This window comes from Mus musculus, chromosome 11, assembly GCF_000001635.26.
Source record: "Mus musculus strain C57BL/6J chromosome 11, GRCm38.p6 C57BL/6J".
Taxonomy (NCBI): Eukaryota; Metazoa; Chordata; class Mammalia; order Rodentia; family Muridae; genus Mus; species Mus musculus.
In genome coordinates this window covers 25,810,736-25,832,346 of record NC_000077.6, presented here as the reverse complement: position 1 = coordinate 25,832,346, position 21,611 = coordinate 25,810,736, and the positions used below count along the sequence as shown (strand labels likewise).

The following is a 21,611-nucleotide window of genomic DNA, read 5'->3' as shown; positions in this document are numbered from 1 at the left end:
AAGACATACTGTATCTGCACAGAAGTAGGAAGTTACATGCATGTCAGGAAAGCTGCAGTGAACTGTTCAAATTTAGGACTCTGATATCTGAGCCCCAAAAAGCCCAAGAAGGTTTTTATTTAACTCCGTAATCATCTTTCTATCACTGTTTGCTGTTTCTGAGTAGAAATAGGATGAAATCTATTTCCCCACTTCCCACCCATGTGTTAGAGAGATGGAGTGCGATGAGGCTCCTTCATCCCTATCCTTCTTTTTCTGGGCTGGAGGCCATAAGGCACTTGGCTTCTAGAGCTCAAGCTGTTTTGTTCTTCAAATATCCCCTGACAATCAATTTATTGAGTGATCCTGATGTTGCTCCAGGGATGAGAAGACAATTACAGACCCACCAGGAAGCAAAAAGGTGATAAGAACAGCAGTAACCATACAGTAGCGAGGATCAGGGACTTGTCAGAGTATGGTGTGAGGTGAAAGTGGGAAAGTGTGTATGTTTTATGAGTAATAATAGATTAACTTTGATGTTTACAAGTTATTCAAATGTGCTCCACTAAATGCTGAATATAGCCACAATGATAAGAGAAAGACCTGGATAGTAAAGGATTCATAGGAAGGATGAGGGATGGGAGGGAAGGAGGGAGGAGACAGAGGGAGGGGGAGAGAGAGACTGAGAAAGAGGGGGAAGAGGGAGGGAGGAAAGGAGAGGGAGAGAGAAGAGAGGAGGAGAGAAGGAGAGAGGAGAGAGGAGAGAGGGGAGAAAGGAGAGAGGAGAGAAGAAAACTAGTTATCTAGCTAGAACAACGGACTGGAAGACCCTCTGCCTCTCTTGGAGGGAGGGGCTGACCTGCTCTCAGTTGTGACAGCACACACTAGAGTGGATAAAGCTGAAAAGTATTTTGCTTTCAGTACTGAGTTAAAGCCAAACTTCTGCCAAGAGTGGCCAAAGAGTGTTCCATTCTAGAACTGCCCTTTTCTCTCCAAATCTCCCTTGGATTAGATTAGTGTTGATGATTAAAATGTATGCAGTAAAGGGGAAAACTTTAAGAACTGAATTGTTGTTGTATATTTTTGTGTGGCCCATGGTTGTATAAACTATACCTTTAGCAGCAGGTTTTATCTTTCTCTTCAAAGGACATATTAGCAGAGAGTTTCCCATGGGTCCATTGAAAATTTAAAATGTTAGCAAAATATATAAACAAGCATAGCAGATAAATGTAGGCTGTAACTGATTAAGTTTGGGTGGTTTATATTAGTGTGCTTGAGTATTTCTCCTGTGTAAGCCAGTCATCTCATAAGGAACTACAGAAAACACAGAAGCTGAAACATCTCCATTGTGTTGTTAAAGCTAAAAGTAAATTAGATATATTAGGCTCCATGTTTTTGAATGAAATGCCAATGAGCCGTCTGTCTTTTACTTTGTATCTTATCTCCTCTAATTCTGTGTAAATAAAATAAAGTCACTTATCTTTATCAATTTATTGTTGATGATGACAACCACAGTGTGTCTGATATGTGTGTACATTCCTGCAAGAGAGAGCTAGCTGAGGTTATTGTGTGTGTGTGTGTGTGTGTGTGTGTGTGTGTGTGTGTGTGTGTGTCCGTGTTGGTTTTAAGGTCTTTAGCACTTTTGTTTCTAAGTATCACCTTGCTTTGAAATGATGAGTAGTTGCTACCAAATCACAAATCATCACAAATCCATTTTAGTTTAGTCTGAATAGAATCCAGCATAAATGTAAAACAACAACAACAACAACAACAACAACAACAACAAAACCCAGATCGATGCATATAGACATGCATACATGTATACATAAGTAGGCTTAAAATGTTTACTCATTTTTCTTAATATTGTTTTAATAAATAGCATCCTGTAAGAGCTCAAGAGATGCTTAATTGTATGAGAACATTTTGTATAAAATCATTTCTAAATCCCAAACATACTGATAACAACTGCCACATGTCTTTTACATAGCTCCCGAGAATATTAAGGCATTCCACAGCAAATTTTTACGTTAAAGGCTTGTCAATAGGATTAAATTCGACCCAGAGCAAGATAGCAAAAATATGTCACCAGTGCTTACAAAGCAACAAGAGCACAAGCGGACTCTGTCCAGTTCTGATGTAAATTATAAACAATTAGAAGTACATGCGTGGCACCGCAGGAGCTGAGCAAGGAGGATATCACTGCTCACGTGAGATAAGTCTGGGAGCTGAAGAAGGCATTGTTCTACAGTATGACAAGAAAACAACAGACAACATTTGTGTCTGCAGAGTCAAGCACACTCTCATCTGACTTCATCATGTAGAAGCTTTCATTTATATATTTATTTATTTTTCACCAAGTTGGCAGGCACCTGAGTGATGCATAATGGTGGCAGTGAATAGTTTTTGGAATAGATTAGTAGATGACGTCACAGTTAAAGGGCTATTTATCACCATAATTTAGCATGAGATGCAACACAATAGCTTGATGGATGCATTTTATGGTCTTCAGCCAATCATAATAATGGACTTATTGACTAAAGTTTTATGTGTCCTCTACACATCCTTCATCTTCTAGAAAACGGCAGAGTGATAACTCAGAAGGATCAACCTTCTATAGAGTATGCTTTGGGGCTCTGACCTCTTAACTATTGCACAGCAAACGGACAGCCAGTGCTAAATGAAAGGAAGCATCTGAGATTTGTCTTTTGGCTCAGGCCATGCCTGAGTCAGGTGGGCAAGGGTAGACTCATAAGGAGAGCTGAATTGCTATTGTTTTCTCCAAATGAGGCTAAGGATTTTGTAGCCCATTCGTGTTTCTTGGCTGGTAAGATCTGAGATGACTAAGTTATGAAACACAAAATAAAAGACAGATCATGACAAGTCTAACTTTTTATTTGAAGATGGGGAGGACAGTTTTCCACTCACAATTTCCGTTACTCTTTTGAGAGTGGGTCTCTTTGAATCTGGAGCTCACTAAGCTTGACTGGCTGCTCAGCAAGCTCCAGGGATATGCTTGTGTTTGCTTCCCCAGTGCTAGGATTACATCCAGCCCACTGGGTGATGTGCACATCATTGGTTAATATAATATGAACATGGTGTACAGCTATTTGGTGTGGGTGCTTCAGACTTATACTCAGGCCATCAAACTTGCTTGGTTTCACTGACTGAGTCATCTTTCCAGCTCTCCTCTTTGGTTTTAAACTGGCCCATTGAAAGCACCTGGATCCCCCCAAATACCAGTATTCATGGTGTACAAACAAGACCATAATGCATGGAAGGAATGGGCATGCCATGATTGGTAGCTCTTTGTGTTCTCTTACAGCATAGCAGGAAAGAGATGCTTTCCCACTCAAACACCATAAAGGAAATGAAAATATTATATGATGGAAGATAACAGACATCCTGATACTAGTAGCTCACCTTCCCATCTCTAGAGGACTCCTGTCTTGGTTACAAAGGGAAGAAGTAACATTTCCCAAGGAGCAAAGTATGAAGGAGAGTTCTGCATGGTGATGTCAGGCAAAGCACTCATGGGTGTGAGCTCCTGCTATGTTTGAGGCCGTGTCCATACTTTGCTGCTTGTCTCTGCAGCTTGAGTGTTACAGCATTGGGATTGAAGCTAGGATATATGTAACAGGCCTGCTGGAGACTGGTCGGAGGTCATGGCCATGACATTGAACCACAAAGAAAGGCTCAAACTTTGTAACTCATTTTCCTCTTCTTTCAAATGTAGTCTGTGTTAAGTCCTGTTTTATCTACTGACTCTGAAAGTGAACCATTAAGAGAGATGAAGGATATACCAGAAGTAAATATTAAATCAACAAAAATTATCAACTGGGATGAATCCTACATTGAATTGTTGTGATAAATAGCCTGCCAGTTATGTAGGGCCTGGTTCAGCTTTCACAGCTCCTGTTTTTAAGTGTGGACCACATACTTGTACAAGTTGTTTGTGTTTTCGTTTTTTACTCTAGTGGTTTGTTTTGTTTTGTTTTGTTTTGTTTCCCACAGTCTAAGCAATGAGAAGTAGAATTTCCATAGGACTCCGAGGAGAAAAATAGTCATTGAAAAAGGAAATAAAGGAATACATTTTTATCTTTTTATCTCTCTGTCTATCTGTGTATCTATATATCTATGTATCTATCTATGTATCTATCTATGTATCTATCTATGTATCTATCTATGTATCTATCTATCTATCTATCTATCTATCTATCTGTTGTCTTTCTAAACTTTTTTGAAATTGTTACCTTATTTAGTGGGCCAGATGGCACAGGAATTTTGCAGTCCCAGTCCTTTGCATTGGCAAAGTGCTTTTTAAATTAAAAACTACAATCATCTTACCAATATTAGCTGACAACTCATTAGCATTAGCCCTAAGATCTTTGGTTCAATCCAGCCCCATCGAGCTAATTAACAAAAGCATCTCTCACTTTTGCCCTTTGGGTGATTTGCACAAAGTGGTTACAATTTGTTTCCAAAGAGCATACAATTGCACCAACCACAAGTGATTTACATTTTCATTTTGGTTTCCATATGAAAGAAAAATTCCATTATATAAGTAAACAAATGTTTATATGTGCACAATTGTGTATGTGGGCATGAGCACGTAAGAGAGTGCACACAACACACACACATAATATGTAGATTCATATGTATTTGTTTGTGTGTATTGTATATATGTGCATATGTGTATCATATATTTTATACATACATATCATTCAATGGGTCTTTATTCAATATTTTTATATTCCTATGTAGGAACTGAGAATGTGTTATATCAGTCAATTACTAATTATTTAGAGTGTGAGAAATATAAATAAATTTAATATTTTTAACCTTAGGAAGTAAATATAACCTCATAGAGACTCCTGAAATTTTGTGAACTGAAAACAATAATGCAGGCTCTTGGTGAGAAAAATTATACCATCTTTTGAAGAGATGCATGTATAAAAATTGGAAACAGTACTAACAGAATGTTCCAGAAAATAAGCAAAGCCAGTATTCATAGGAGGTTCTGTTAAAATTAAAATAGAAATAAGTAGTGATGGGTATTGAAGAATACTTGGAAGGCTGAGGCAGGAGGATTGTTGCATTTCCAGGCCATCAAGGGTCTGCATAGTGAGGCTTTGTTATTTATTATTATTCATAATTTTACTATACAATATATTATGTTATTATATAATTATATATGCCATATAATATCTTTACTATATATTATTACATAGATAATAATTTTTATAATTATTATTACTGTAAAGTATTGTGGTTTGAATGTGAAATGTCCCTCATAGGATCCTATGCTGTGGGCACTGTTCGTGAGAGGTTATAGAACCTTCAGGAGGTAGAGTAGAGCCTTGCTAGAGGAAGCATGTCACTTGGGACACACCTTGAGGTTTTAGAGGTTGGCCCCATTTGTGTTCTCTCTGTTTGTTTTATGAGTATAGATGTGAAGTGACCAGACAGCTTATTGCTCCTGACACTGGGCTTGCTCTGCAGATGGCTGTCTTATTCACCATGGTAGCCTCTGTCTCTATGAAACAGTGAGCCAAAATAAACCATTTCTCCCTTGTTCTTGCCGGGATAGTTTATCATAACAATGTATACAGTATCAGGAGGGAAGGTGGATGCTGCATTTCAAGTTGGTTCAGAAGCCAGCTGTCTTTAGTGATGGCAGGAATCAGCAAACTGAATGATTGACAAAGTTCTGACTTCAATGAGAGCAACATGTGACATGTTCACAACTCATCCTGAATTTCCCAGCCTGGTTTCAAGGCTTGGCTAGGTTTCTCCATTCTGTTATTGGCCAAAGAGGATATAGGTCTAATCAGCCAAGCTTTCACATTTTGAAAGAAGTGGTAAGATGTGAATGATAGACATACACATTAGAAATCAGTAATTCACCCCAGTATAGGGGAATGCCAGGGCCAGGAAGCAGGAGTGGGTGGATTAATGAGCAGTGGGAGGGGGTAAGAGATGGAGGAGGGGTTTTTGGAGGGGAAACCAGGAAAAGGGATAACATTTGAAATGTAAATAAAGAAAATAAGAAAAAAAAAAGAAATCATTAATTCTGTGACATGTGGTACTTAAAAAGGCAAAATGTACATTCAGAGAATTAACTATACTTATATTTCTGACAGTGGTTATATTTCTGTCCATTATTTTAAGTGGTGTCTTTACTAAGAGATAAGAATGACTTACTTTTCTGATGTTACATGGCAAGATAAGGTAGAGAACTCAAACATTTGCTTACCTGTCCCAAAGCTACCAGAAGGTTGAAATCACGGGTCAAATATAATGAAGAGGAGTCCAAACTAGGTAAATATAGATTTGCATTCTCAGCACCCCTTCGACTTTTGTACATGACAAAAATGAAGCAGTATGGTAGTGTCCCAGCTCATAAAAGGCAAGTGTAATTCCCAAAGCCCAGTAAGAAACAACACTGGTTTGAACTATGGGCAGTTAGGTAGTGCAATCTTTCTGATGTGACTGCTGGTCCTCCTCAGAGTAGATTGGGACCCTTTGGGCCATTTTATAAACATCTTTTCAGAGGATGCAGATGCACTAAACTGTTGTGAGTAACAGAAGAAGACAGACTTGGAACAGTCTTTTAAAAGTCAAGGCTGTACAGTGAGGCTGGGTGGGTGTTAAAACTCTGCAAGTTCCCCGAAAACTTGGTACCCTAGCTGAAAGTCCCCACACATCTGCTAGGTACCTTAAGGGAAGAATGTGTCAGCTAGTGGTCTAGACTACAAGCCTCTAATGGTCTCTACAGCCCAAGAGTCTAGAAATCCAACAGAATAGTGATTTGCATGAACTGTGCAGATGAGATTGGATACTGAAGAAATGAGATAAATTGAGAACAGTTGATATCCAGAAATACCTAGAGCCTCTGCCAAGAGTCTCATAGTGTGTCATAGCAGCCTAAAACGAGAAAGTTCCAGAATTGTAATTAGCCTCTGGACTTGTACTTAATATATGGCTTGGTGAATTCACTGTCAACAGTGGATTTGGGACTGATACCAGGAAAGGACCTACTTGTTCCAAATCTTCAGTCAAGCTTCACAGGTGACCCCAAATTCCTATTATAGGTGACATGATTAACCTTAGCTGTTTACCATTCATTGTTTAAGTGATAGCAATAAAAAGCATTGACCACAGTGACAATCTGAAGACTGCACATAAATTCCTTGACTATTTCTTTCAGCCATTGATGCTTACTTTTTTGAAGCAAAGGACTTCTGAATTGTGTTCATTTGCATTAAAGTGTTTGAATTTTTTATTAAACTAATAAAATTTATTTTGAAATATACAGCTCTTTATTGACATTTTCGAAGTCATCAAAATAATTTATAATTGTTAAATGCCTTTTAAATATACATGATGTCTTCTGAAGCTAAAAGTAATATGCACTCAACCAGTTTTAAAAACCTATTTAGAACATTAAACATGATAGAAGTAGAAAACAATCTCTTATGAAGTCCTCTATGAAGGGAAATTGTGAAAAGGTCTTGATTAGACAGAATCCATTCCATCTCCATGGGAGAATATGCACTGTAACTGTAGCTTCATAGAATGACTTGGGTAGTGTTCCTTCTGTTTCTATTTTATGGAATAGTTCGAAGAGAGTATTAGGTCTTCTTTGAAGGTCTGATAGAATTCTGCACTAAACCTATATGGTCCTGGGTTGTTTTGGTTGGGAGACTTTTAATGACTGCTTCTATTTCTTTAGGGATCATGGGATTGTTTAGATACTTTATCTGATCCTGATTTAACTTCAGTATTTGGTATCTGTCCATTTCATCCAGATTTTCAAGTTTTGTTGAATATAGGCTTCTGTAGTAGGATTTGATGGTTTTTTGAATTTCCTCAGTTTCTACTGTTATATCTCTCTTTTCATTTCTGATTTTGTTAATTTGGATACTGTCTCTGTGCCCTCTGGTTAGTCTGGCTAAAGGTTCATCTATTGTGTTGATTTTCTCTAAGAAACAGCCTCTGGCTTTGTTGATTCTTTGTATAGTTCTTGTTGTTTCTACTTGGTTTATTTCAGCCCTGAGTTTGATTATTTCCTGCCATTCTACTCCTCTTGGGTGTACTTGCTTCTTTTTGGTCTAGAGCTTTCAGGTGTACTGTTAAGCTGCTAGTGTATGCTCTTGCCAGTTTCTTTTGGAGGCACAAAAAACTGAGTTTTCCTCTTAGCACTGCTTTCATTGTGTCCCATAAGTTTGGGTATGGTATGCCTTCATTTTCATTAAATTATAAAAAGTCTTTAATTTCTTTATTTCTTCATTGACCAAGGTATTATTGAGTAGGGTATTGTTCCTTAATATCTCTTAACATCAATGGACTTAATTCCCCAATAAAGAGACATAGACTAACAGACTGGATACATAAACAGGACCCAGCATTTTGCTGCATGTAGGAAACACACCTCAATGGCAAAGATAGAGAGACTACCTCTGAGTAAAGGACTGTAAAACAATTTTCCAAGCAAATGGTATCAAGAAACACCTGGAGTAGCCATTCTTATATCCTGTTATTTTTGATGTTACTTTTATTTTGTCTGGCTCTTTTCTTTTGGATTTGATGAAAGAATACTTTCTTGCTTTTTCTAGGGTGTAGTTTCCCTCCTTGTATTAGTGTTTTCCATTCATTATCCCTTTTAGTACTAGATTTGTGAAAAGATATTGTGTAAATTTGTTTTTGTCATGGAATATCTTGGTTTCTCCATCTATGGTAATTGAGAGTTTTGCTGGGTATAGTAACTTGGGCTGGCATTTGTGTTCTCGTAGGTTCTGTTTAACATCTGCCCAGGATCTTCTAGCTTTCATAGTCTCTGGTGAGAAGTTTGCTGTAATTCTGATAGGTCTGCCTTCATATGTTACTTGACCTTTTTTCCTTACTCCTTTTAATATTCTTTATTGGCTTTTGTATATTTGGTATTTTGATTATTATGTGATGGGAGGAATTTCTTTTCTGGTCTATTCTACTTGGAGTTCTGAAGGCTTCTTGTGTGTTTATGGGCATCTCTTTCTTTAGGTTAGGGACATCTTCTTCTATAATTTTGTTGAATATATTTACTGGCCCCTTAAGTTGGAAGTCTTCACTCTCTTCTATACCTACTCTCCTTAGGTTTGGTCTTCTCATTGTGTCCAGAATTTCCTGGATTTTTGAGGTTAGGAACATTTTGCATTTTGCATTTTCTTTGACTGTTGTGTCAATGTTTTCTATGGTATCTTCTGCACCTGAGATTCTCTCTTCTGTCTCTTGTATTCTGTTGGTGATGCTTGCATCTATGACTCCCGATCTCCTTCCTAGGTTTTCTATCTCCAGGATTGTCTCCTTTTGTGATTTCTTTTTTATTGTTTCTCTTCCAATTTTTAGATCCTGGATGGTTTTGTTCAATTCCTTCACCTGTTTGGTTGTGTTTTCATGTAATTCTTTAAGAGATTTTTGTATATCATCTTTAAGGGCTTCTACCTGTTTACCTGTGTTTTCCTGTATTTCTTTAAGAGTGTTATTTGTGTCCTTCTTAAAGTCTTCTATCATCATCATGATATGTGATTTTAAGTCACAGTCTTGCTTTTTTTGGTGTGTTGGGGTATCCAGGGCTCGCTGTGGTAGGAGAACTGGTTGCTGATGATGCCAAGTAGACTTGATTTCTGTTGTTTGTGGTCTTGCTCTTGCCATCTGGTTTCTCTGGTGTTAGATGGTCTTGCTCTCTCTGACTGTGGCTTGTCCCTCCTGCAAGCCTGTGTGTCAGTACTCCTGTGAGACCAGTTCTCTTCAGAAGGAATTTGGGTATGGAGACCTGTGGCACAGGTTCAGCTCCAGGATGCAGAGGGAAACATGAAGTATCCTGTCTTCAGCTGTTCCTTGGATCCTGTGCCCTGATGGCACTGGGCAAGTTCCTCTTGGGCCAGGAATTTCAGCAGAAGTGGGGGTCCTAGCTGTGCTCACAGGTGTATTTTCATTCCTCAGAGACAGGCTCTCTCCTGATGGTATTTGGGTATGGAGAGTATGGCACAGCATCATTCCAGGTTTGATTTTTAAAAATATAAACAATGTTTCTTTCTTTCTAATCCAAAATAACTTCCGCATGTTTTCTAATATCTAACTTTTAGGTTTATTTTTATTTCATATTAAACTATGGGCGTTTGAAAGACTAATATGATCTCTGCTATCTTGAAGCACTCCACAGTCTGGGCACTATGGAGGACATAGATATTCTGATGAGACTAGAGGAAATTAAGGAAAAAATTATGAATATCAGGTAAACCATTGTTGGTAATCTTAGACCACTCAGATAAGGTAATATTGGGTAAACTCTGTTTATTATAGAGTGACTGAATTTTAATATTAACTCCTTCATTTTGACAAACTTATTAACATTAATAAATATTTGATATATGCTAATATTTAGGAAATTTGGGTAAAAGTTGTACTTAGATTCTTTGAATCATTTTTGCAAAGTCTGAAACAATAATAGAAGAAAAAGAAAAAAATTTATAGTGTCTCTCAACAGCCTTGATCAAAATAATTCAGAATAAGATGAATTGATATTTTACTAATCACTAGACACTTAGAGAGAAGGAAGTTCTCCCACGTCTTGCATAAATCATAGCCAGTGTGTTGTGAGCTACTTTGGCAAGCGCCCCTTGAAATTAGCAATATCAGATCCCAGGAAAGTGGTAGTTGGAAAGAAGGCCATTTGTCCACCTGATCTTTGGAACTCTGTCAACCAAACTGATATGGAGTGAATTCCCTACTTAATTCTATAGGAAGGAGCCTAAAAGATGACTTCAAGCTGACTAAGATTTAATTTTCAATGCTAACCTTCAATTAATTTGTAACTTTTTTGGCACTCGGTTTGCTGGAATGGCTGTAATTATGTTGTTTTCTGAAGGGTGAATTCATTCAGGGCATACTCTCCAGACTGTTTATACAGCTGGAAAATAGCTATGGTAACAGATGAGGGGGAAAAGTTAATAAGGAACTCCCTTTAAAAATTCAGTTATCTCTCTGTGTGTTTTTAAATGTCCCCTGAGCCCTTATTGGGTAGCTTAAACTAAATTTTTCATGGTCGCCATATTAAATGAGCTAGTAATAAACTCACTGGATGTTTTAATATTTTAAATGCTGTCTTGAATTTGAATGCACATTTCAAATGGCAAAGGAGGCAGCTTAATGCCTTTTTAATCCACTGCTCACCATTTGCTGAAGAAAGGCATGTTGGTTTTCCATTAAGGAATCCAAGCTTTTCATCCACAAATTTCTCCTTCACCAGAACTGCTCTTAGTGTTTTCTGGAATTTTTTACATAATCAATTCATATCCAGGCAGGGTGTATTGCTTCCATAATGGTTTCAGCTGACACATTACAAAAACTGCCTATGAGGCAAGCATGGAAACACACGAAGATCATCTGAAGTTAGAAACCTGTACTCATGAAGCTCCCCTTCTGTTTGGACAAAGGAGAAACTCTTACCAGTTCTCATTCCGTGGAATCTTGCCTTTAACAAGGTATTGCATGAATTGAAAGGAGCTTGTTTCTCTTACTGAAAACAAATAAGAGACTCGTCAGCCATCTCTGAGTTTCTCCTCTAGAAGGATCAGAGTTGGGCTAGGGATCAACAATTTTGGTTAGTTCCCAGGTGATACTGATGCCAGTGGTCCTGGGGACACAGATTTGTGACCATCCAAGGCAGAGACCTGAAATATGGCTTTGGAGGCAAGTCTCTCATGATTGTAAAGATTTTGTGATTTGCGGATCCCTTCACATCTTTCCATGGCTTACAGTGGGAGACTTGAAAGCTATTGGCCCTCCATAACTATGCCTCTAGCCAACTGTGCATTGAGCATATTTGGGAATGCATTGTTGTGAACAGATGCTTATTTTGTCATTTTTCTCTAAACAATGCAATTACTATTTACCCAGCACTCGTGCTGCACTATCAGTAATTTAGAAATGCCATAAGGAACACAGGGGCTATAAATGGGGTATAGACAGCACCAAGCATTATAGACAAGAGGTGCAAATACTTACAGATCAGTGCGATGGGGGTCTTAAAATAAGTCCCTAGTGCCAGCCAAGCATTCCTGCAGTTGGGAAGAATTATATCATCCATGTAGTTATTCATTTTTTGTTTATTACTTTTCTTTTTAAAGTTAGCTTGAAAATGCTTGATTTTATATGTATATGTTATTATCTTTTATTCTTGTAAATATTTATTATATGGCTTTTGTAGAAGCTGGCCAATAAGTGCTACTTGTAACTCAGCTATCCAGTTTGAGGTGTGGATGTTCTCTACATTGTATAGCAGAAGAGAACCCCAGTTCCCTACCTGTCTTTCCTCCTTCTCCTGCTCCTGCCCCCCCTCCTGCCTTGCAGAAATGGCTCTCTGTTGCACAGTCATTTATCCCTCATCCATTCATTTGCTCTTCAGAGAGGATTTGCATCTTAATGATTCCCTGTTATTAGTTTTCTCTCCTGGGAAATACATTTGCTATATCACAAGCAAAAAGTTCATTTGCCATCCCCAGCTCCATCCATGCTGAGAGCCAGGAAAGCCTCTTTTTTTCCAGATTCATAGGAGGGATCTCCCTCTGTGGCCTCTGATCCTGGGCCTGCAGCTGAATCCCCATTTTTGATACTGCCTTTTTTTGGTGTAGTGGTGTTCACACATCTTTAAATGCTGGTTCTTATCCACACCAGTGTAGATCCTGTGAGAAGCTACTTCCTGTGATTCCAGGGTTTGGATGCTCAGTGTCCCTGCCTTGTACTTCATTCTTTTATAGCCACCAATCTGGGAACTTATTCAGCACGGATGCACTTATGTGCCTCCAGAAACCCGATCTCTAACATTCTGTGCCCATGTGGCATCTTAGGTTATCATTGGATGAATAAACAATTCAAACAAACTTTCAGGTGAGTGAATATCTTAGGGTTTTACTATTGTGAACAGACATTTAATTGGGGCTGGCTTACAGGTTCAGAGGTTCAGTCCATTATCAACAAGGCAGGAGCATGGGTCCAGACTGGTATGATGCTGGAGGAGATGAGAGTTCTATATCTCATTCCAAAGGCAAACAGGAGAAGACTGGCTCCTGTGTGGTTAGGAGTAGGTTCTCATTCCCCACTCCTACAGTGACACACTTACTCAAACAAGGATACATCTCCAAATAGTGTCACTCCCTGGGCCAAGCATATAAAAACTACCACAGTAAAGATAGAATCCTTCATGTCACACCTGCATTGGGATTGTTGAATCTATAATAGTTAGCTTCTGTGTGAGTCTCTCCAACACAGAATTCCAACTCTAACATTTTCTTTCCTATCTACTTATGGGTCATCAAAGTTATAATTGTGTTGCTGCTGCTGCTGCTGGTGGTGGTGATGATGATGATGATAATGGTGATAAATGTCCCATCTGTCAAATGGAGCATGTCCAACCTGGTCATAGAACCCTCCACCTAAAACAAATAAAAATGAAGAATTTCAGAATCTCTGGCACCAGCTCCATTTGTGGCATTTGTATATCCACTTTCCTTTTTCAGGGTTAGGCCATTTCATCATCTTCTAGGATTTTTTTTCCTTAGGAATTGACTCTTCAGTCTTAAGGTGGGTAAACAAAGGTTAAACCTTATTCTGCATTCTGTTTTTAGTTTTAAAGTGGAAAGAGGGCAGAGGAATGATTCACGTTGTGTATTTAGTGCTTTTCAGAATTGCTGGCAAGTGTGTCTGGGGAGAGGGCAGCTCTCAAGGCCCTCTATTTTCAACATCTGTTTTTAAATAGTAGCTTTCTCTTTAGAGATGCTCATGGCTTTGACATTTGCAGATTGGCTACAATGGAAGGTCAGTAACTCTGTAGTGTTACAAAGCGCATCTCCTTTCTGCTCAGTCCCTCTGGGGAGAAGTCATTCAGACACCTTTGAAAGCCTGGATCATTGCATTGCCCAGGTGGAAAGGTGACTTTTAACGACAGTAGCATGGAGTTTTCTCAGTTCATCCCAATTATGAAAACACCTACACTAAACAGAAAATCGAAAATTACAACACTTGGATCTGCAGAGATATGGGCATGTGTTTCTGAGTGAGCAATATCTGCCATACCCACCCACCCCCCAAAAGAAAGAAAGAAAGAAAGAAAGAAAGAAAGAAAGAAAGAAAGAAAGAAGGAAAGAAAGAAAGAAAGAGAAAGAAAGAAAGGAAGGAAGGAAGAAACAAAGAAACAAAGAGAAAATAAAAGAAGAAAAGATAACTCCCCGTTTTAAATTTTGGAGTCACCTTCATTTATATGCCCCTTTATGCTTCAGGTCACGTGTATCTGAACTTCATTAGAAATCCCAGTATTTTACATACGAAGCATTATCCTTTGTCACCACTCCTTCATTTGTTTATAAGCAGACACGTGAACTCTGATGGCCTTCCAAAAGCTAAGATAAACACTGGTCTCACCTAAAGAAGAGCCTGAAAGGGTAACAGGGAAAGACAACACAAGAGCAAAACCAGCTTGCCAGAGTCTCACAGGTAGGCTTGCAGCCATGAGATGGTATTTGAATACTGACTTGAAGAAGGCATTAGTCAGATAGAGAAGAAAGCCAAGAGGTTTTGGTGCAGCAGGTAAGAGAAAGGCAAGTACATCTGTGTGCACATTGAGTCTTGGAATAGCTGCTGCTCATGCCTATAGTTTGGGGGAAGTGGTGTGGGAAGAAAGTTAGAAACTAAACAGAAGTTAATATGTGGAGAAAGCTTGACTAATAAGGAATTTGAGTGCTCTGTAGAACACAGGGAGCAAAAATCCTTCGTATCCAAAACCCTCTGGAATCCTTCGTCACTTGTAACATCGAAGACTGATGATTGCTTCTCATTGCTGTATTCTCAGTGTAGTTTTGAAGCACAGACTATATTTTCCTGCAGTCTGTACACTGAGAATGAGGAGCTGATATGCGATGTGCTAGTGTTCTTGATCATCAGAGCTAGGAAACTTATTCTAGGTCTACATGTGTAAAACAATCCCAGAGAGTTACCTTGGAAGCCAGAGATGAGTAACCCCCAACATCACTATCTTCTCCCTCCTTGGCACAGAGAAATCTTCACAGCCTCCTTTGTCCCTATTTTTATCCACCTTCATTTTGGCCAATAGAACAGATGAAATGTAATTTCTGGTCAAATTATTTGGTCTTAGTATGAGCTATTTTGTCTTTTCCCCCTGATTATTTGGCTTTGTACCAACAGAAAACTAGTAGACCTTCTCTCAAAACATGGATAACAGTGGATCTCTGAATGACCCTGTAGAAGAGAACTAAGTATCTACTGTCCTGTGTAAAGCAGGAAATCCATTGTGTCCCTGAACCTTTAGAATAAATTTACTTGCAGTGCCAGGTGACATGCAGGATGCCTGAAAGCTGCATAATGCCCAGGGTAGCGCTCTTAAATTAACAGAACACACACATAGCTTACCTTTTTAACATTACAACAAACAAACAAACAAAGTAAGACTGTGGAACCCCGTGCCTTTCACAGTGCCTTTGTAGCTGACATGTTGATGAAGGGCTCTGTAGCTAACTTCATCAACTTTGCTGTGAAAGTCTCTCCTTATAGCACAGTTTACACTAATAATATTCTAGGGACATTTCCATCCCTGACCACTGTTTCACAGTGGAAAGAAAGCTTTGTTTCTATATTCCTATGTTTCTGAATTCCTGTAATGGCAGGGATATTTTTGGAGAGGGGCTGGTGACAAGTCCTGTTATGGTAGCATACTTACATCCATACATGTACATAAGACAAAGGATAAATCTTTGGATAAGGAGCATATCAGCCTTCGTGTTTGGATGTATTGTTTGCCAGTGGCCCTACTTTCACTGACACTACCTTTAAGGGTTCGTAGAATTGTGCAAAAATTCTCTGATTCTAATGATCAGTTCATCTGTCTCTTTATTCATTTCTTCACCAACCATTTCTTTTAACTACTATTCTAGATGCTAAAAGGCTCATGAGGAAGAAGGTGTACATTTTGCCTGATTCCTAACAAACTGTTATCTATTACAACTAGAATACATAGAGTTCTTTGTTTATTGTCTCTGATTGTAGGGGCAAGATTGTCCTTCTGAGCAGAGGGTTGAATGACCTTTTCCTACTTCCTACTAAAAGGACACAGAAAAAACAAAAGCTGCCAGGCAGTGGTGGCTCACACCTTTAATCCCAGCACTTGGGAGGCAGAGATAGGCGGATTTCTGAGTTTGAGGCCAGCCTGATCTACAGAATGAGTTCCAGGACAGCCAGGGCTACACAGAGAAACCCTGTCTCAAAAAAAAAAAAAAATCTAAAAAACAAACAAATAAAAATAACAAAAACAAACAAACAAACAAACAACAACAAAAAACAAAAGTCATTCAGGAAAATGGATCAGAAAGAGAACTGCTGCTTAATTCCAAGATGTTATGAATCTAATGAATCTAATAATAGACCTATACATTAATAATATAATAGAATAACTATAAAATAAGTATTGTGGTGACTAAGAAATGTCATAATTGGAAATCTGTAGGTGGGAATGGGATGAGGGACCTAGAAAAATCCCATTCCTTTGGTCCTTATCAACTGTCAAACTTGTGCCATGTTCCTTGGTAGTGGATTGTGAGAGTCTCTGACTACACAGAGGCTAATGTGATTAGTTTCTTCCCTGCATTTTTACAATATATATATTCATGTTCTTTGACCCTATTTCTCATCATTATTATTTAAATTATTGTTAAATTGGCACTATCTCATAGCAGTCAAATAGCTTTTGTAGGACTGAAGCAAAATTCAGAGCTTGGGTGCACTCAGCTATCAGTTGTCCTATGAGTGGGGTTCATGACTTAGCATGCACCCATTTCTCAACTCCACAGCAGGTTCTCTGTGAGGGCTCTTCATTCTCCTTGTGAAAAACACAAACACTCAGCAGTTACAGATTTTCTTACTGTCAACTCTTTACCTGTCTCCGCACCCCCAACTTTTTTTTTTTAAATAACAGCCACATATTTGAAATGAGAACAAACTTAAATGGTCAGCTTTTAAGGTATTATAAAAGTGATTAAGTTTTATCATGAGGAGACAGCTAGCTAATGGTTTTAGTGGAACACATTAAACCTCATAGAACACAAAAGTTAAATTTTGCCATGTAATAGGGATTGGTTAGAGGGAGTAACAGAGTTCCCTTTTCTCCTTGAATAAATCCTAAACAGACCTTAGAAAATGTGTTATCAGACTGCAAAGCAGGATGAAATATTCTATAGTCATAAAAACTAAAGCAACTTTCAGACCATTTAGTTGGGGAAGGAAAAAAAAAGTGGGGGCTAGAGCAACTCGCCAATGTGGTTGTGGTTTCCCTGCCAAGGGCATCAGATGCTGGTCTCTGCCTCCATTTTAACAGCTTGACCTTGTTTAGAACAACCTGAATCCAATCCTCAGACCTCCCTGAGAGTCCCCACCTGGGATAGAAAGCACACCTCTCCAAGAGCGCTTTCTGTTGGAGCTTTGCCAATAGAAGTAATTACATGATGAAGCTATTTAACTTTGACTAAAATACTCTCACCAGGTTCTTGCAAACGGTGTGTCTTATATCTTGTTGAAGCAATTTTATATCATGCCTTTAAAGTACAGTAATGGCCCCTTGCATTGACAGAATCCTCGTAAAAGAAGAAGACCAAGACCTGGCTCATGAAGTGGTATTGATTTTCTGAGTCCCTGCTCGAGTTGCCAAAGACACAACACTGTTGTTAGGGAGAGGCGCTGCTTTGGCCTTCAATATCACAGGAGGGTTCCACAGTGAGCACAGGCATCAGGAGGCCCTGGCAATAAATAATGTATCGGGGTGATAACTGCTTGTAGTACTTGGTTAGTTTTAAAATGACTCAGCGTTTGTTCATCCCAAATGCTTCTCTGTGTCACCAATGGCTGAGACACACTGTTCTCTAGGTAAACAGTGCTAGACTCCTGGGGCTTAATGTCCACGAAGGCTTTGTTTTAAGCGGATTTTTTTAAATTTTATTTCATTTTACATTTTAATCACTACTAAGGACAATGAACAGATTCAACTGCTAACTAAAGTGACTTCAATTTCTTGCTTAAGGGAGCTTAAATGTGTCTGTAGAGCTGTAGGTATATCTAATACAGGTTAAGTTTGTATTTAGTCATTTCTAGCAAGTCTGTTTGAATAAGACTTATAATCTTGGTAAGAACACTGTAGAAGTTGTTTCAGACAGAAAGCCAAAAGAGCCAGGCATCCCAAATAGATGGCTCAAACTATGCACTTCCACAAGCATGAAGACCAATGTGACCTCCCCTGTTTTGTTCATTGTTACACTGATAAACTGCATAGTGACTAATTCTGAATACAGGTAAGATGGATGGAGGGGCTGACTTTCAAGGAAAATTCCAAGCTATATTTTAATCTGTTGTTAATATGAATAGTGACACTCAAAAATATTGTTATTTTTGGTGGTTGGTGGCAAATAGCTACAGAGAGACAGACTATAGGAATACTGCTATGTTGAACAGACCCTTGACCAGAACTTTGTCTTTTATAGGATGGATGCTCATGGGGAGAACTAGCTCTAGCAGAACCTGAACTGAGTCTCTTTAGCAGAGTGATTCCTTGTCCAACCCTGAGAGAACCCAAATCCTACATGCATAACCCCCATCAGCACCACACTCTTAGTCATCACTCAGAAAACAAGACACCAGTCCGAAACAGAGAACCACCACCTGCAACCTCTCTAAGTCTCCGGGGAAGACATTTGTCTATTAGCTTTCTTTTTCCTCCAATTCAGAAGCAGGCACTGACAGCTATTGTATTGAGGTTCCATTATCAATTTGACACAGTGCAGATTCATCTATGCAAGTCTAAACTGAAGGACTGCCAACATCAGACTGGCTTATGAAAATGTCTGTGAGGAAATGTCTTGATTGAATATTGATGTGTTAGAGCACAACCCACTGTGGGCAGAACAATCTTTAGGCAGTTGACCCTGAACTTTAAAAGAAGACAAGCTGAAAATAAGCCAGTGATAATGAACATGAGCTAGGAAGCAGTGTTGCTTCCTAGTTTCTGCTATAGTTTCTACTTGAGTTCCCGCCCTGATTTTCCTCAATGATGGATTGTGACCTGGAATTGTAAGGCAAACAATACCTTCCCACTGCTAAATTGATTTTGGCCATAATATTGTCATAGCAACGGAATTAAACTAGAGCAACATGCATATTTGTTGTACTATATTTTCAGGGATTCTCTTAGAATAAGAGAACCCATCAGTTAGTGAGCAGGGTACTGTCTGACTTGCAGTCTGCCTAGTAGGATGGCTAGAATGGTACAGGTTTAGCTAGTGGCTGTGGGAGAGGAACTATTTCACCACAGAGCTATATTAGAAAATGTTTCAGACTATGCATCCCTGTCTTATTTTAAACTGCTAAAGACTACAGATGACAATATCCCAAGGGAGGGAGGGACTTGGGGAAAAATTTTAAGATTGAAGTTTTAAAATAAACAATCGTGATTTTTTTTTTGTAGATGAAATTTGTGTTTAGATAATTTCATACATGTATGTATATGTTATACTGTTTTCTGTATTTTTTATTTATTTTATTTTAGTTTTTTTTCTATTTTTAGAAGCTGAAGTATATTTTAATCAAACAAGTAAAGAGAATGTGTTACATTTCCACTGCTGCTAGTATCTTTCAGATGACTACTACTGTGCTTTTTTTATTAGATATTTCCTTCATTTACATTTTAAATGCTATCCAAAATGAACCCTATACCCTCCCTTGCCCCCTGCTCTACAACCTACCCACTCCTGCTTCCTGGCCTTGGCATTCCCCTGTACCAGGACATATGATCTTTTCAAGTCCAAGGGCCTCTCCTCCCATTGATGGCCAACTAGGCCATCCTCTGCTGCATATGCAGCTAAAGACAGAGCTCTGGGGGTTAAGTTCAAATTGTTGTTCCTCATATAGGGTGGCAGATCCCTTTAGCTCCTGGGATACTTTCTCTACCTCCTTCATTAGGGGCCCTGTGTTCCATCCGATAGATGACTGTGGGCATCCACTTCTGTATTTGCCAGGCACTGGCATAGCCTCACAAGAGAGAGCTACATCAGGGTCCTGTCAGCAAAATCTTTCTGGCATATGCAATAGTGTCTAGGTTTGCTGGTTGTAAATGGGGTGGATCCCTGGGTGGGGCAGTCTCTGGATGGTCCTTCTTTCAGTCACAGCTCCAAACTTTGTCTATGTAACTCCTTCCATGGGTATTTTGTTCCCAATTCTAAGGAGGAATGAAGTATCCACACTTTGGTCTTCCTTCTTTTTGAGTTTCATGGGTTTTGCAAATTGAATCTTGGATATTCTAAGTTTCTGGGCTAATATCCACTTATTAGTGAGTACATACCATGCCTGTTCTTTTGTGATGGGGTTAACTCACTCAGGATGATGTTCTCCAGATCCAACCATTTGCCTAAGAATTTCATAGTTTTTAATAGCTGAGTAGTACTCCATTGTGTAAATGTACCACATTTTCTGTATCCATTTCTTTGTTGAGGGACATCTGGGTTCTTTCCAGCTTCTGGATATTATAAATGAGGCTGCTATGAATATAGTAGAGAATATGTCTTTATTACAATTTGGAACATCTTCTGGGTATATGCCCAAGAGAGGAATTGCTGGATCTTCTGGTAGTATGATGTCCAATTTTCTGAGGAACCACCAGACTGATTTCCAGAGTGGTTTTACAAGCTTGCAATCTCACCAACAATGGAGGAGTGCTCCTCTTTCTCAACATTCTTTCCAGCATCTGCTGTCACCTGAATTTTAATCTTAGCCATTCTGACTGGTATGAGGTGGAATCTCAGGGTTGTTTTATTTGCATTTCCCTGTTGATTAAGGATGTGGAACATTTTTTCAGGTGCTTCTCAGCCATTCAGTATTCCTCGGGTGAGAATTCTTTGTTTAGCTCTGAGCCCCATTTTTAATGGGATTATTTGATTTTCTGGAGTCCACCTTCTTGAGTTCTTTGTATATATTGGATATTAGTCCCCTATCTGATTTAGGATTGTTAAAGATCCTTTCCCAATCTGTTGGTGGCCTTTTTGTCTTATTGACGGTGTCTTTTGCTTTGCAGAAGCTTTGCAATTTTATGAGGTCCCATTTGTAGATTCTTGATCTTACAGCACCAGCCATTGCTGTTCTGCTCAGGAATTTTTCCCCTGTGCCCATATCTTCGAGGCTTTCCCCCAATTTCTCCTCTATAAGTTTCAGTCTCTTGTTTTATGTGGAGTTCCTTAATCCACTTAGACTTGAGCTTTGTACAGGAGATAAGAATGGATCAATTCGAATTCTTCTACATGCTAACTGCAAGTTGTGCCAGCACCATTTGTTGAAAATGCTGTCTTTTTTCCTTTGTCAAAGATCAAGTGACCATAGTTGTGTGGGTTCATTTCTGTGTCTTCAATTCTATTCCATTGATCGACCTGTCTCTCTCTGTACCAGTACCATGCAGTTTTTAACACAATTGCTCTGTAGTACAGCTTTAGGTCAGGCATGGTGATTCCACCAGAGGTTCTTTTATTGTTGAGAATAATTTTTGCTATCCTAGG

The 21,611-nt window shown here is 38.8% G+C and overlaps 2 long non-coding RNA genes across 2 annotated transcripts in view; one reads left to right on the top strand and one right to left on the bottom strand.

The window, feature by feature from the left end:
- Positions 1-21,611, top strand: part of 5730522E02Rik (RIKEN cDNA 5730522E02 gene) — a 593,731-nt gene that overhangs the window by 378,230 nt on the left and 193,890 nt on the right. The window lies entirely within an intron of this gene.
- Positions 13,051-21,611, bottom strand: part of Gm51856 — a 35,789-nt gene continuing 27,228 nt past the window's right edge. The window contains exon 3 of the long non-coding RNA XR_003949537.1: positions 13,051-13,451. This is a non-coding gene — a long non-coding RNA (predicted gene, 51856). The remainder of the gene's footprint in view (positions 13,452-21,611) is intronic.